Raw genomic sequence first — 15360 nt, forward strand, 5'->3', positions numbered from 1 at the left:
AGGGTGCTGCAGATGAAGTTGAGAATAATGTGCCTTTTTTTCCTGGAAAGCCAGCCTATAGAAAAAAACTCATTCTAGTAATTTAGTTTAGCCCTATGTATAAAATAACTGAAGTCAAGGTGCCTGGGCTGTTATTATTTTTTTCTGATGTTTTTGACACCAGTGTGCTGAGCTTTATGGCATCCTCAGTTTCAGCAGTAGCAAGTTCTCACTAGGTATAGTCGTAATACTCCTTAATATTTTCATTTTGATGTAATTTGCGTCCCCAGCTTTTTAAATATCTGCTTTGTAATAATGTTAAATTTCAGGGGTCACTCCGCCAAGGAGTATATTAAAGCCTATAAAACTCATTTCCAAAGCTCAAATATCAAACTGTGATCAGGTTAGGAGGGCAGCATCTGTGAATATTTCATCTTTTATCATGCTGATAATAAGGAGATGACAGAGGCACATTATTACAATGAGAGAATTGCTCATTTCAGCCCTGGCTGCTGGAAGCAGGGTCTGCACTGCGCGTTACTCAATAAAATCAATTCTTATATGAAAAGCAAGTTTACTGAGCCACCACTGTGTCTTATTTGATTGTAATGAATAATATATGGACCCAAGAGCTTGTGTATCTGGTAGGGAGAGGGAAAGGAAAAGGCTTAAGTTTGAAGGGGCACTTCAGTGTAGACAACAATTCATCAAAATGGTATTTTATTGTTCAGAAGTGATGCTACGGGACTGCTGTCTGTTAGACTTATAACTGTGATAACAAATCTTAAAGGTCCACTAACACAAAGAAGGATGCTAGTCTACACTGAACAGTGTAAAACAATTTCCATCTTGCATTTGCTTATTTCTGCTCAACACATAATGACTAACTAGTGTGACAGTTTAAGGATGACAAAATTTCTGCTGCAGTCTCTTGTATCTTGACTTTTTTTGGCCACATTTCACACTGTTGTCCACCTAAAGAAGAAACAGTTGAGAAAAAACCAGTCTGTCTTATCATCTATGAGATGGAAAACACTTCTCTGAAAAAGCAGCAGCATCAAATCTATTTTAAGAGGGAAATAAGAAAAAAAGCTGGCATCCTTTTATCTCTTGGATCATATACTATTACTATTTTTTCTTAAATATATTTATGCCATTTGAAAACAGCTTACTACGAGCAGAAATTCAGATAATTTCACAGAGTAACACATAGGTTTTTTGCAAATTTGGTAAATTTAACTGTTGGTACTGTCTTATCTCCCCCGAGCCTGTTTTATTCAAACATTTGTTTCATGACTAAGATGTCAAATTGAATCAGCTTCAGACCTTTTCAGCTGTAAACATAAAAAAAATAAATAAAATCCACCCCAAAATACCCAAGAAAAAATAAAAAAATATTTTAAAAATCATCAAATTGCCAGCAGTTTTGTGCATATTTACACATAAAACTCTCTGTATATTATTCACCATCTGAAATTCACATTTTCTGTTATTATGGGCAGTTCCTGTTAGTTCTTCTTTTAAAATAAAATGTTACATATAAAAACTACTTTACAGGCAATTTTTTTATTACACATTTAAATTTTCACATCATGAAAAGCAAACCAACCTTTTACATCACTGAGTGTCATAATTACAGTATCTAAGGCTAGGTTTAGAAAAGCAGATCATTTGTCTGGAAGCTTTTTTCATAGCAGCATCTCTAGTTAAATGTTCACATGCTTCCCATTTACTCAGCCCTTATCCAGCTATTTTAAATAAGGCAAACAGCTCCTGGATTCACATTTTTCCACACTTCACAAATCTGGCAGACTCACCTCTGCTACAGTTACACATCAATCTCTGTGTCATGAAGTACAAGTTATGAATTGGATCTAAGGAGTAAGGATTTTTCAGGCAATTCTAGTTTTCAGGAAATGTTAAAAAGTATTATGTTACTGATTTCTTTCTTTTTTCCTTCTCTTTCTCTTCTTTTTTTTTAAAGCATCTGAGTACTAAAACCTCATATTCCCACTAAAGGTGAGAATTACTGTGAACTGCAGCTTTAAATCAATGCATTATAGGCAAAGCAGTCTCAGTATAACCAATTATTTATTATTAGTAACAGCATTAAAAAGGGCCACTTTTTTTCTTAACTTCTGAGAATAAATGGCCCTCATCACAAAAATAATATGCCATGCTGTGATAATGACCTATCATTTTGGCACTTGTAATCTAAGTTGTGTTTGATCCAATCCCTTGCTGTAAAACATATTTAACTCACTTGCATCTAAATATTTATTCTGCCTGCCTTCATTTCTTTCCCTTCACTTACACACCACCAACTTCAGTAGAATTTCATGGGGTTTGTTTGTTTGGTTTTTAGCTATTATTATTTTTATTCTAAGTTTTTGAAACTCTCTCCTCTTTTTTGGGGGGAGGGGTGCGGTTAGACAAACTGAGACATTTCCACCTTCTCAGAAAGAGAATTAAGGAAATGATTGAATTCAAGCATCAGGAATATCAGGAAGATTCCCAAAGTTTACATGCAGACACTCCAATTCAATAAATGCAGACTAATGCTCGTAAAAATACAAAAGAAACCCACTCAGATTGCAGGAACTCCAGGAGGTCATGTATTCAAAACTCCTGCCTTGTGCAGAGCCAACTTTAAAATGCAATCACATTGATCAAATGTTTTCCAGGATGGTTTTGATGGAGATGCCACAGGTTCCTGGGCAACCTGAGTGCTTACCCACTAATTCTGCTAAAAAATCTACTCAACACCTGGTCTACTGACATCTGATGGGGTACACCTTTCTCAGAGGGGAAAAAGAGTTCTAGCACAGGAGCCAGTGGGTCTCGTTGACAGAGCTTTAAACCAGCTTGAAATGGGGAACGGGACAAAACCAGGTTCACCAGTGATGAGTGATAGGATGGTGTGCCAAAACTTGATAAAGGAACACTCACGGGATCCCTCAATCTGCCTCACAAGGTATTGGCTACAATATACCACACCTACAACGTTTCCACACCAATGCAGGCAGCACGAGGAACAAGCAAGAGGAGCTTGAAGCTTTGGCCCAGTCCCAGAGATCTGACATCACTGGCATATGTGACAGCTGGTGGGATGAGACCTCTGACTGCAGTGCCCTGTTGGACAGTTATAGGATCTCCAGGAGGGACAACAGGGCAGATTTTAAATCTGATGATCTGGGATTTGTTGTTTGCTGTAAAAGATCACAATTTCCTAGTGAGGTTCTCCCCCTACCCTAAAACTCTTTAAAAATACATCATTTGATGTTAGAATTATGCATACAAAATTTCAAGTCCACTTTATTAGAAAGGTAATTTCATAGCAATTAAATCTTAACAACAAAGACATTTCCAGCACCAGAGAGGGTTACTTTTAGCAAAACATATGTCGCAATAGCAATGTTTTCTTCCTATCCTCAAAATGTCCCTCAAAGTACAGATCTTCTAAGACATGAAAATAATTCACAGAATCAGTCAGATTGGAAAGGACCACAGTGAGTCATCTGGTCCAACCTTCCTGTTCAAGCAGGGTCATCCTAGAGCAAATTCCTTACCATTTTACTCCTGTTCTTTGAATTCCCCTTAATGCAATGTAATCACAGCGACCCCCATTTATGATCAAAATGAAAAAATATGAAAAAAAAAAAGGGTAGTTTCACATTAATTCAATAACTTGACCTATAAAACAGCATAATTAGCCATTTGAAATTATATTCTTACTTTTATCTTTCATTACAGCGCAGAAAGATTCACTATTAATGCTCAAAGCAGCACTTACTAGTGAGTATATAACCTTAAATACTTGATTAAAAAGTGCTATTTCCATTTACAGAAGGTATTAGTGTAGTCAGTAGCTTTTAAAGGGCTTGTTAATGGCTCACTCTTTTCATTCATCATCAAAATTAAAGTAATACTTAGATGTGTTTTATTAACTTAAGTGAAGAAATATGCTTATTCAGCTGTAACAGCGCATTTGCAAGTGATAGTTGCTCCTTATAGTAAATTTCTGATATTCAATGGTTATAATTGTCTTATTAATGGAATGATAACTATGTGAATGTTATTAGCATACCTCAGATGATGGAATGGCCATCTGTCATGGTTTAGGAATGGTATTCTCCAATTTAGTGCTCCCACTGAAACCTCCAGCGGCTGAAGAGGAGAACTGGAAGTACAAAAGGCAAAGATCACGAGTTGAGATCAGAACATTTTACTGGAAACAGCAACAAGATTAAAAAAATGAACAGTAACAGCTACAATATTAATTTAAAAAGTGTACAAAAGAGAGAGAGCGATTTGACCTGACCACAGCCACGCTACCACTGCTCCCAGAAAATGATGTGAAGTGGTACAGAATAACCTCCAGGTTCTGGCCATGCCTGCATCTGGCTACTGCAAAAATTAACTCTGCCCAGCTGGGACCAGGACATCATCGCACTCATGGCAAAGGAGAAGTTGCAGCTGCGCCAAAAGTTCAGCTGACTTACTGTGGGAAATTATTAGAGAGTGAGTTCTTAAATAAAACCAAGAACCCATTAAAAACCTGCTTGCGAGTACTCTTTCATTTAGAATGCAACAGACAAAATCCAGTTTACAGGGCAGGTGTGTGCTTCCAACTGTTGGGAAAAAATCTCACTCCTTAACTACTATACCGATTAGTCTGCATAGTATGAAATTATATTAACTTTCCTAAGATACATATCTAGTTTACATTGTATATGAGTAGCAACACTTGAGTATCAAACTAAAGGACCCCAGCTCATCGCAAAGAGAAGGGCAGCCCAGCCCTGGAGTTAAGGACTTTTTGGAATCTTATGTCTGCAAAGGATAAAAGAGATTCTGGACAACCAAGAGAATGACAACGTGCCAGCCCCTCCATATCTTTTAAACTCTCCCGTTGTCTGGTGTCACAGGGAAGTAACTACAGTGAGATTGACTCCAGGGACATCTCTTTCAATAAACTCAGAGGTGTGGGTTTAGGTGTTTGACGCGAGAGATGCAGGGACAATAGCGATTGCTGCTAGAGAATGAAAATTAGCCATCAGCATTAAGGAGAACAGAAACCGTAAAATCTTGTTTAGAGCCCTAACAAATTTTTTTTGTTCCAATTTTGCATTCTTACACATTTGCTAAGGTTTGGGCCAAAGCCCACACTCCTTACAGAATAACAGTTTTCTTTCTGTTCACTTTCCTGTTCAGTATCAGCTACACTAGCACTAGATGGTAACTGCAGAGAAAACATAGATTAGAATTAGAGAGATAGTCTTTACCTCTCAAACACAAACCTTCCAGGCAAGAAGAATTCATTCTGCACACATTATAGACATGTAGTTTTTGGTAAGGTGGGGAGAGGTAAAGGAGGGAAAAAAAAACCCCAACACAAACCAAACCAACAAACAAAACACTACAATGCTCATCTCGAACACATCATTCTCCTAAAACATGAGAATAGAACAGTAGAATAGCTAGGTGTTATTATTCATTACAATTTTTTATTACACTGTGACAAATGGCACTCCCAGAGGTAGAGCTGCTCAGAGGATGCTTATTACAGTCATTTAAGTGGGAGCTGATTTACCTTAAATAGATTGTTTCATATAGCTATATGCCATGGCTATACAGGTCAGTCACTGCTATTGTTTTCAGTGCTGCAATAACTGGATTTTAACTGAATGATGACTGTTTCATGTATGTATCACACTGTATCCTATTTATTATATCTTGCAAAATAAGACAGTACTAATCCTACAAGCTGTAGAGCTAGAATCTTTTTATTCTGTTTAGAGATATGATCTTTTTTCTAGCTTCAGGTTTAACAAGTGTTGTTGGTTAGAAGACAACCATCACTCTCTAGAGACAATTTTAGAGAAGACAACCTGCAGGCTGTACTAGTCAGTTTGCCATGTATCAAAAGCAGGCTTCTTCCACTTATGTATTTCAAGATACCTGTAATTTGGTACATGATTTATGCGCAGATGCACAACACCATCCAGAAAGCACAAGAGTTTGGGTACATATCTGACAGGAGCAGACTTAGCTCTTCTCAGGGGCCTTGGCCTTGTCACTCCTACTGCCATAAAACTACACATATTAAAAGCAGGTATAAGGACATTTTGCTTCAGTTCATATCAATATGACAGACGTTTAAGCCTATCAATAGTCTGAATACAACCAGTGTAGGTCAATATTTAAAAACACAAGTTTAACTTGGAGAAGATAATCTACGGAGCAAATGAAAGTATGACTTCGTATTTTCAGTGAAAGTGAATTGAAGGGAAGAATAAAAAAATGTACAAAGAAAGTAAATTATCCTACTGAACAAAGTGCTGTGTAGCTTTCTTCATCATGTTCCTAAAGTTCTCTAAAAAAAATCTGAAAGCAGAAACATTTCATCAATAGTCACAGGTTAAAGTTCTCGATGCTGCTTTTCCACCCGAGGTAGCAGAACTTGTCTCAACAATTTGTTATTGTTGTTCCTTCCCCAGTATTATCATCATTATTCTGCAAATATACAGAGGCATTTGCACTATATATGACCTATATAGTTCTGAAAGAGCTTTAATTAATGTACCTCTCACAATAATGAGAACAAATCTCATACAGCTGAATTGTATAACCACAATAATATGTTTTAAGCAAGTTACAGGAGGTTTAAAATTGCATTATGTATTACTAGCAACCAAACAATATTTTCCAGTTTATTTTGACTAAAAGTGAAAAGCCAGAAAGTGAAAACACAAAGCAAGTAACATGATAAATTTAGAATTCTATGCCGAAGAAGGATAGACTATCTAAAGTTAAAGATCTTACTCCCAAATAAAGTTCAGAGCAGACAAACAGGTGGGGAAATAGCTTTATATATTGTTTTCTCTGATGTGAAAGCTGCATTTTTTCTTTCAGATTTTGGCACTCAAATGCAAGTATCAATAAGGTTCAGCTTTAGGGCTAATGAAACTGTGTCACAGTACCAGAAGTCCCTGTGCTAGTGAATGCTGGGTAAAAATCTCTTATAATCACACTGGACATCATAATGAAGCCTGGACACAAAGTTTTTCATCTGATCCTGTAGAACAAAAATTACGATAAGCAAGAGTAGGGTGCAATAGAAAATATGAAGCAAAGCTCAACATTTTAAAAAGACTTCTGAGGTACCTATTGGCAAAATAGCTTTGTATAAGCCACCTTGACAGTACAAAATCATCAACATAAATGAGGATGCTAAAATTATATCACTCACGTATGTGAAACATAAAAGCGTTGATAAATAAGCAATTTTATATAGAAAAGTAAATGTACTTGTTGATAACAGAAAACAGTGACCCCTTGCATTCCCCTGCCTTTGCCATTACTCTTCAAATGATCGTCAGCATCAATTCACAGACCCAGTTACAGCAGGACTTTCCACCAACTTTGTCTAGCATTTTAAATGGAAAACAGTAATGAATTAAACTCTAGCTTTCTAACGTAAATGAGTAATCCAACAGCCAAAACATATTCTGCAGAGCATACCTAAATCAATTAAACTTTAACTACTTTTTAAAACAAAGTCTTTTAGATGCTAATGGCCATTGTTTTCTCACTTAGTAAGTAAAATTTTGTGTCACAAAAAGGTTAGATGATTGCAAAGATTTAACTGAATGTCTAAAAGAAAGGGAAATGTTTCTTTAAAAAGCTAAGATGGACCTCTTACCACATTCCTACAGCAAAATGTCCTGTAACAATAGAGCTGTGATTTGCTGAAATTAAAATGCTATTATGGTGGAATTAGGCCTTCAATATTTTTAGCAGCTTAAATAGGCCTTCCATTTTTAAAGGACATCTGATAACAGATAATTACATTTCATCTTACAGAAACTGAGTTGTTTTCGGAAGGAAAAATACTTTTCTTTTTTTCCATAGAGGTTAGAGCATAGCCATCATTAGTACCAGCAATAGGCTTTAGGTGCCTACTTCAGCTTGGGGGATATATATTAGCATATAAATAGTTAGTGGCTGCTTGATTCTACCTATTTTATGTTTCAATGTGGTATCAGAATGCACTTAGCAAGAAACCTGGGGGAGTAGGGGAGGCAGCAAGATTTGTGCTGTAAGGGAGGACTTATGTAATATGGGGGTTCTACAGAGGGGGCATTTTTTGCTATTAAAAAAAAAAATCCCCTGTTCCTATGCACTGAGTTTTCTTCATGTTTACTGTATCATTTCAATAGTCTAATTAATGAGTTCTACAGAGCAATCTGACATTCTTAAAAGACAGTGCATTGATTTAAGCACCAGCACTCTTTTCTGAGAATACAGTAATAAGTCAAAGTAGTGCATATATATATGTAGTGTATATATATATATAGTGCATAAATATAATTGTTTATTTATTTTATATTTACATGAAATGTGTCTCAAATAATTTTTACCCTTTTTATTGATGGAAAATAATGGAAAAGCAAGGTGTCATTATTACCCTGCCAACACTACTTTCATGCAATTCATTTCCTCTTGGGAAGCAGGCAGGGAAGGAAAGCCACGAGCATTCCCTGTCCTCTGTTTCAGACTGACCTTCAAGATTTACTGCTTTAAAATGTTAATCATCATGAGTGACATTTCTTATGTCACTAAGTGGATTGTAATGGCAGAGGGAGAAACGTTCTTTTTAACAACTTCCCTCCCAGCCAAGGAGGGGTGACTGAAGCTGGAGCAGAGGTGAGCGGGTGGCTCCTCCAGGAGAGCTGTGAGGGCACACTTAACTTCAGTCAATGCATACTTATGAGGGAGGTGAGGAGGTGAAACCAGTCTGCATTGAACCACAGCATGCAACTGGTCCAACAGCATCTCTCAACCTCCTTCTGGTTCAGGCTCTCAACAAACAAGAACACCAGGCAAGATGACACGATCACCCTGGAATCAGAAGCACGTTGCACCCAATCCAGAACTGGCACACTGCTCCTTCACAATCACCCCAAGGATGTCACAGAAAAGTGCACCTGACTATGAAGCTGCAACAGACATTTGCATTCAGGCAATTTCAGGGGAATTAAAGCATTACCTAGGAAACGTCATTAGGGTATATCAGCTTGAGCAGGTAACAGCATAAAAACAAGATGGTCACCATGAAAAAGTAACTAACTTCTGATACTACACAGTCTAAGCTCTGAACTTTTCAGACCCTCTCAGTAAGCACACGTAATACAGGATGGAAGAGAGCCATATCCTTCTGGAGAAGGACCTGCCACTGGCAGCACCTAAAACTCTACTAGGGTCTGGCACTGGAGTAATTGAATCCCACTGTTCATATCTATGTGTTTTGAGAATAGGAACTATTCACACACATCCTGCGTGCTATCGATGCATACTCATTTTTAACAAACCACATCTGTCATGTTCCAAAAGGTTTGGTACAATTAGAAAGCAGCCAATATTATGGACACTGCTTTCATGGATGCAACTTTCGAACATTCTGCCTGCCAATATGAAGTAAGCTCTTCTAATCAAAGCTTACAATCTTCATTTTTTCACCTTCCCTCTTAATTTTGGCCTTTGGCAAAGTCTCATTCAACAACAAAACAATTAGGTCCACAAATACCAAAATAAAATACGCAATTTCTGGCACCACAAGTACCAGTATTTCAAATCTGGTTGAAAAAGTACAATAAGAAATTTTTAGATTGGGCTGATTAAAATTGTCATTAGAAGTGTTAGTATTTAATTATAAACAAAACACTGGAAGAAATTAAATACTAGTCCCGTCAATTTCAAAATTACCATCTCAGTTAATCAAGTCTAAGAAAGGTCAAAGACCTCTATCTTCTAACAAAAACAATTCCCGATTCACTACATTAGTCAAAAAATTTAGATTGCAGAAATGTGATATAATCCTACTATTCTATCCGCATCATTATAATTTTTAAATATGTTATTTCATCTCCATGACCTCTACATTACAGTTTATATTGAATGAAGCAGGGCCAATGACTTGCAAATGAAATCGGAACCATAACCAGGCACTTCAGATGTCTCTTCTTGATTAAAAGGGCTGGTGAAAAGAATTATTTTTTTAATCAGTAAAGTCTACTTTTACAGCTTTTAAGTCACTCAACCAGAACTAAAATATTTGTACAGTAAAGGCAGAAAGATGGAAGGAACATCATGAAATCTACTAGTTCTTAAAATAGCTTAACATCCCAATATTACAGGGGTTCAACAAACAGAAATCCAGAATACCAGAAATCTTATCTGCTAAATAACACAAAGCTTGTCTATTATAAACATCAAAATGGTGATGGTTTTGTCTTCGAGAAGCCTCGTGAGCTCATTAACAACTGGTTAGTTCACATAACATTGGGAACATCACTGTTTTTCTGTGTAGCTCCAAATTTCTAGCCTGCATTGACATACTAAATGAAGAATAATAGAGCCATGCACTTGCCTTTGACAGCTGTGCCAAGAGAGTTTAAGGGACAAAACTAATCAACCAATCAGAAACACAACAACAATGAAAAAAAACCAACATCAGATGTCATTTAGATTTCTGTTTCCCAGTCAAAGAATATTTTTCATATATAAACACTCTACCCTTTCCAAACATCTGTAATAATTAATACACAATTACTTTCATATAGTTTATGTAAAAATATCCCTGGCAGTCAAACATTGGCCTAATGATCGGAAATATGAAAGTCCCACAAGAACAAGGATCGAATGACAATATGTATTGTCAGTATGACAATGCTTCTAATTAATGCACAGCTTAACATAACCATGAAGCCAATTTTGCAGACAGAGTTATGTTGGTTTATAATCTATATGTAACCACTTAATTAGACAAGAAAACTGAATGGAAACTGAACAAGGGCAATCACAGTGTGTTCTTTTTCAAGGGAACACACTTTCAGAGGTGCCATCACACGATGGCTGAAGTGTTCTTGTGTGGCAGAAAAACCCAAGGAGATATAAACATGGCAGCCGTTGTACACTATAAATCAGGCTCCTCTTAGGTAAACAGTGTGCTTTTCCTGTTTTCAGTGAGACAATCTTTCCCTGCATGGGAAAGCTAACAATAGGGGAGGTGTCTTTGATGTGATTCATGTCCATCTTTATTTTCAATTAGAGCAGCTTTGCTGCAGACCCTGTCCCTTTCATCTCACAGAAAAATCTAAGGTGTCTTACCTGAAAACACAGGGGATTTTAATAGGCATTCCCAATTCATCTGACTAGGTAAATAAATTATTATTCTTTTACTCTCATTCTGATCAATAAAAAACATTAGTCTGAAAGTGATTCCTTCCTGAGACAGAGTTGAGAGGCTACAGATTTCACAACTGATTCTATTATGCAGCCATGTACTTTTTGCAAATATAAGCATTTGAAGAAAATATACCTTGGATCAGGAACATTTTTGTTGTGATGTGAAGAGTTACCAAAAATCCTCACAAAATATTTTTTAAAAATTCTAAATATTTGTAGACTGCAGCATCTGTCCCTAAAACCTTTAGATCTGTCCCTAAACCCCTCCAGCTATAAGTAAGTCAAGCAAAAGCACTAACTGCTCAGATACTTCTGAATTTCTGAATTGTCTTAAGCAAAACTTAATGACTATGTGAACTATCTGCTTTACTTCCAAATATACTACTTGAAATTATACAACCAAAACCGAAAATCCTTCTCTTTAATGAAAATCTAACATAGTATCAGTAAACATGAAAAAAAAAGGTTTTCGTAAAAGCAATGTGCCAGTAAGTTATCTTTAGAAACTGTATCTTCATAAAAAGTTATACAAATATACAAAAGCAATAAGCTAGCTAGTATTAGTATTAATGCATTAAAGAATAGGTCTACATTCTTTTCAGACCATTTAGTGTTGTTCTAATAATTCCTATTCTCTTAATGCTTTCTCGTGGATGAAACAACAAAGTGCAAACATTACCATGTGATCACACATCATGGCAGGTCAGTGAAGAATGGAAGCTGATTTCTGCCGTAGATCCACCCACAGAGCTGATCCTCCTCAGCAGAGTTCTCATTTTCTGAAACCCTACCTTGACAAGTGAAGCATAGACACAATACTGTTTGGCACCTCAAGCTAGCAAAGAATGAAATTCCACTAATACTTAAATGCTTTTCAAATCAATACTTAGTATCTTGAAGAAATGAGACTGGAAACAGCTTCACCACATACACATTTTAGAAGGGCAAAGTATGGTGAAGCTGGTCCACTTGTCTGGCTGCCTCTCAATTTAAACTGAGCCATTTCATATGTTCACTGTTACGGTGATTTTCCTTACCATGGGCTTATTTCCACTCTCCACACGAAACAATTCATTAAACTTAATTTGAGAAAACGATCTAAAGGCACGGACCAATATTAAGAACAACATTTAAATGTGTTTTAAAGAGACAAAATCAGAGGAGAAAAATCATGCAAGGGATGAACCAAGCTGTCACTCAGCTCCCCAAAATATATAAATGCTATAGCTATATTTCTATAGATTCACCCTCACGTAACTTGGGACTTTAAAATAATAATAATAATAAGAAGAAAAACAAAAACAATAATAATAATAATTTAGGAAATCAATTCAACACAGAGTTAGGTAATTTAACACTGCTCTGACTGTAGAAAAAACTACCTGATCTGCTTCTTCCTACTGGGAGGTAACTCAACATTGTATTGCAAAAGCAACCCAGAAACATATTTCACATTCTGTTGACTGACTGGGTGGGAAATGTACTGCCAAGATAGGCAAGTCTCCTGAGTGCAAAAACATCTGTAATCATAATTAAATGATAAAGTGCTGGTAGCATCTGTTTCCTCACATCCCTGAGGGGCTTATGAGTAGCATTTGAGGTGATCTCAGCATACTGGCCAAAAGGGTTAATTATTGTACAACACTAAGGGGGAAAAAGTAACACTCCAAGGGGAAAGTATTACTGAGGAAATGTACATGTACTGAGGAAATGAACCAAAAGTCATTAGCTGAAGAACAGATTCACAGCAGGCTGCTAATGATGAGACAAAGATTACAGCTTGCTGGTAAGGACACCAACTCAGAAGTAATAATAATGCTGAGGTAGCACACACTAGAATGGACGCGTAAACAAAAAAAGAGAAGGAAACAAAATTATGAAGATGGAAAAAAACCTCTCAGTTGATATTTATTCATTTCACTAAGTACTTCAAGTTCTGTGAGTCAAACATAGCGGGGGGGGAGCTTCCTTCTAACCACACTTTAGCAGAGCAGGGGTTTTCCCCCCTCTCCTTCAAAAGTGTCTCTATAGAGGTCTGTGTTGCAAAGCAGTCCATAAAACTTAAGGGGTTTTAAAGGGTTATGTTCACAGGGCCAGACACATGTATTCCATTATGACTGTTGAACTTATAAAAATGTGTCATTTTGAATTGCGAAGATGAAGTATAACACAGTGAGATATGTTCAGTTTCCTAATGCCTTAAGAATATTTTGTTCACTGTATAGTTATCACACACTCATTTCTGCAAGGCATGCTGCTTCTTGTACATGTCAGCTGAACCGACAGCAGCCCTACTCAGACAACTGATGTACCTCCTGCTGTGTTAGCAAACAGACACTCAACAAGACTTGACTTTCACTGCTAACAGGCATGGACAGTGAACTTTACAAATGAAGCCTCAGACTGAAAGTACGTGTTCAAAGAGCCCAAAGCTTCAGTCTCCAAGTTGTAGTCTCTGCCCTTCAGCTTGATCAAAGCAGCTCTCTCAGTTGGCCTTGTTCTTTCCAGATCTTTAATTCAAATTGTGAATCAAGGAAAGATTTGAAATGGAAAAGACACGTGAACTGACCACTGACAGTTCAAAATAGAACATTCTGGAAAATCAACACAGTTTAATGACAGGGTAATGTGATTTTCCCCCTTAAAATAGACACAACAAATTTGCAAATATAATACTATTATATTGCATAAGAGCTTTTTCTTATAAATTTTGCAGTAACTGAAATAACTTTGTACGTTGAACTTTATTTCTCTACAGTAACACTGAATTTGCTTATTAATTTACCTAAATAATGACTTGGAAGGCAAGCAGGGAGACTCTCAAGTGCTATTTTCCAGAACTGGATGACAGCAATTGTGCACTTATATCTACCATTACTTAAAATAACCGGAGCCTGATGACTGACAAGACATTCCTAAAACAAAACAAAAGAATAACCAAGAAGTTGAACCATGGAAGCTCTTTTCAAATGCCAGCAGTCACTTCTACCCTTTAGATATGTACTTCCTTGATGTTTATGGTAATCAAAAAAGTCATTACCCGTTTCTACTGTAGAACACTCATGTTACATAAGAAAGAACTTTCTCACCACGGTTCTAATGGCATATGGTGCAAGACTTATTCTGAAAAAGCAACCAGGAGAAAGCAGCACAGCATTCCTGATCCCTCAAGGGAGATCTCTATTATGCTTAGTAGCTCTAAGGAAATTTGAGTAAATGCTTTAGTCAAAACCATTCACTAAGAAACGTATAAAAACATGCTGGGATTTTTTTTTCTTTTTTTTGTCAGCAATTATTTAAAATTGCTACCACTAAAAGGGAAAAAAATACATTAATAAGTGTTTATATCTTATTGATACCTTCAGAGCACAAAATATAGAGAAACAGTATTAGATTCTGCTACTTACCACAGCGTAAAGCAAGAGCAACCCAGAGGAATCCAGCGCAGATATTCAAGTGTAAGCTGTTTCAAGTTTGGAAGTAAATAGAGCCATATCAGAAGGGCAGAGGAAGTGTGACAATGATATCTTTCCTTTCAGAGTTTTTGAGTTTCATAAATAACAGTAGTCATGCCTCCCTGCCCAGTGATTGCTTTCATCTGGTTAATTAACTGCAAACAAATTCAGCAGAAGAATTAAGATCCAAAGCTCTATCCAATTTCATTTAATAAAAACCCAACAAAACAAAACCCAACAAAACAAAAACAAACAAAACAAACAAAACAAAGAAAAAAAAAAAGAAAGAAAAGACAGCCCCCCAAAAACTAACAGCTAAAGACAGAGAAAACATTCAATTTGTTTCCCCCATTGAAGTCAACTCTACACTGTAAACTCAATAATTGCCCATCTTTTGGCAGCAAATCAATATATGGGTTCCTTGCATTTGATCATAAAACTCTTCCACCACAGCCTATTAGTAGTTAAATGATGGAAGGAAGAGCTTAGGGCACTCAGAACTAGGTATCACCAGTAAGAAGAGAGGACTATCTGCTCGCATATTGACTTGCTCAGAACTTAGCTACTCTTGGGTATAAGTCCTTTCGTACAGGATTCAAATTAAAAACAAACAAAAAAGAATATTCATGAACGCTGCCAAGACGGGCTTCTCAAAATTAATGATTCTGTCAAACAG

The 15360-nt window shown here is 36.6% G+C and overlaps 1 long non-coding RNA gene across 1 annotated transcript; it reads right to left on the bottom strand.

Annotated features, from left to right (window-relative positions):
* Nucleotides 1–831: 831 nt before the first annotated feature.
* On the bottom strand, nucleotides 832–8783 carry LOC120324040. The gene is made up of 3 exons (XR_005565039.1): nucleotides 8750–8783; nucleotides 4067–4159; nucleotides 832–954 (listed from the first exon to the last, which is right to left on the bottom strand). It is a non-coding gene; the product is annotated as an uncharacterized LOC120324040 (long non-coding RNA).
* Nucleotides 8784–15360: the final 6577 nt, after the last annotated feature.

The sequence above is a fragment of the Pipra filicauda genome, unplaced genomic scaffold (assembly GCF_003945595.2).
Source record: "Pipra filicauda isolate LSUMZ 115617 unplaced genomic scaffold, ASM394559v2 scaffold407_size631318_pilon, whole genome shotgun sequence".
Classification (NCBI taxonomy): Eukaryota; Metazoa; Chordata; class Aves; order Passeriformes; family Pipridae; genus Pipra; species Pipra filicauda.